The sequence below is a fragment of the Austrofundulus limnaeus genome, unplaced genomic scaffold (genome assembly GCF_001266775.1).
Source record: "Austrofundulus limnaeus strain Quisiro unplaced genomic scaffold, Austrofundulus_limnaeus-1.0 Scaffold177, whole genome shotgun sequence".
In the NCBI taxonomy this organism is placed as follows: Eukaryota; Metazoa; Chordata; class Actinopteri; order Cyprinodontiformes; family Rivulidae; genus Austrofundulus; species Austrofundulus limnaeus.
Window position 1 is genome coordinate 1,088,380 of NW_013952579.1, and position 2,510 is coordinate 1,090,889.

Below are 2,510 nucleotides of genomic sequence, written 5' to 3' on the forward strand. Positions count from 1 at the left end.
GCACAGGGAGCCAGTGCAGAGAGGCTAAAACAGGTGAGAACAACTTGCCTCAACAATAGTCATGATGCACTGGTGCAGAAACATCTGCTGCTATCTGGTTCCTCCAGACAGCCCCACCTGCAGCTTCCTGGACAGCCTCACCCTCATCCTCAGGCTCGTCCTCCGGGGCCATGATGTCAYCAGCCCCAAGGCAGATGTTGCRGAGGACGGCACATGCTGTTATGACMTGGAAATGTACAAATTGTCACTGTAAACAACTGTCGTAACTCTGATAAAACAGTTTTTGTTACTATATWTTATAAGGTCTTACATGAGGGGCACAGGTACCTCCAGCGTTTGCAGGAAGATGACTCCAAACCCGCTTTTCATCAACTGCAGTACTGTGGTCTGATCTGTAAAGRAGAAAATACATCAGAGCATTCACAATTATAATTAATATATAATTTGTTTGAGTGTCATAAATTTCTTTAAATGTAACTACACAAGTTTCTGACTTTTTTTTCTCAGAATGTTGAAATTCCGACGCTGATTTTTTCCTAATTTTCTCAGGATTAGGGTTAGGACCAGTGTTAAATTTAATGTCACTAATTATTTTAGTGACGTTTAATTATAACAAGTACAAGTACATTATAAGTAGTTACATATAAATGTAACAAGTACAAGTACATTGCAAGAAGTAGTTACATTTAAATTTGACAAGTACAAGTAGTTACATTTATGTAACTAAAATGAGTTAGGACCTATTACTTACATTTAAGATCAATTTTCTGAAACTAGTTGATAAAGTAAATATACATGCATTTTCAAATGGTAATTTATCACTTACTATTCTGAAACGAGTTGATAAAGTGAAGCTACATACATTTGAGTTAATTTTAATGCTTATTTTTAGACAAATAAATGCACCAAACATCAGTAACTATGATGTTTGCAGCTAGATTACGTTGAAAGTAAGCCGTTTTAATGTATAGTGAAATAAATTAAAGCCTAAACATTTCTTACCTTGTTGCATTCTGCTGTCAGCCACATGAAAGCCCCGCAACATCAAAGAAAAACCCGTTAGCTCTTCGAGAAAAGAAAAAAGACCACCGCTTTTTCAGGCTCCATTTTCACCGCTCATTTGGAGACATAACACCATGGTAACGACGCGCAGCGTGTCCACGCAAACTTACATCTTCTGTAGGCTCGACCGTCTCAATTCACAGCCCTTTATGCAGCCGACACGAACAGCCTACGGCCCACGTCGACTGCACGAATTGAAACACAGTCAATGTGTTCTTTTGTTTCTTTGTTTTTCATGATTCCATCATTTTTTCCCTCAGGATTGAGTGATTTCAAAATTTCCCCCCTCTGCTTGGCCCAAAAAGGTAACTGTTACTGACTGCCACAACTTTTTCTTTATTTWTTTTTTTAGTGTTTCGTAAAGCCAAAACGTTGCCATTTGAAATAACTTTAGTTTTGTGTCATGTCTGTGATCTACTTTTTTTTCCACAAAATTAAACAACTGAATAAGCATCCTCCGAGGCCGGTGATTCCATCATTTTTGCCAGGGCTTGTAGAACCACTCTGCTACAAATTCTACACCACCTGTACAGACTTCAGTTTATCCGCAGTGAACCCAGAAGACGTTTAAACTGATAAGAACTATTTTTAAGTCCTAAAATCTCAAACATAAAGCTGAGATATRATCATGAGTGTGCTGGTTCCTCTATTCTCTTCAGTCGTCTCCATTGCTGGGTTCTGTTGTTGTGTCCTTGGGCAAGACACTTCACCTGCCTTACCCACTGATGGTGGTCAGAGGGTCCGGTGGCACCGGTGCATGGCAGCCTCGCTKYTGTCAGTGTGCCCCAGGGCAGCTGTGGCTACACTGTAGCTTACCATCATCAGTGTGTGAATGTGTGTGTGAATGGGTGAATGTCTGTAAGTGTAAAGCGATTTGGGGTCCATAGGGACTTGATAAAGCGCTCTACAATTTCCGCCCATTTACCATTTGTTTGAAATGTAAGTGGGAGTTCAGCTCCTGACCGTTAATAAAGATGATGTAATTCCAAATCTATCCCAGGTGTGAGCTACAACTGTGATTGGTTCCCCTTGTGAGGAACATGGTGTGTGGCCAATTGCATTTCAAGAAAGAAAAACAACAACAGCTGATTACAAAGCTACGCTGAACCAAATGTAAGTAACTAAAAGCTTCTTTGAAATGTAGTGGAGTAAAAAGTACAATATTTGCTTTTGAAATGTAGTGGAGAGTGGAGGAGAGAGTGGAGACCCTCCTCCTGGAGAGGAGGGTCTGTCAGATAGTCGAACCTCGGATTCAGGAAGAGCAGTGTGGTTTTCGTCCTGGGCGTGGAACACTGGACCAGCTCTACACCCTCAGCAGGGTCCTGGAGGGTGCATGGGAGTTCGCCCAACCGGTCTACATGTGTTTTGTGGTCTCACATCATACACAACAGGTTTTTGAGGGAAAAAAATTATCACATTGATAAAATAAAGGTCACAGAATCCTGTGT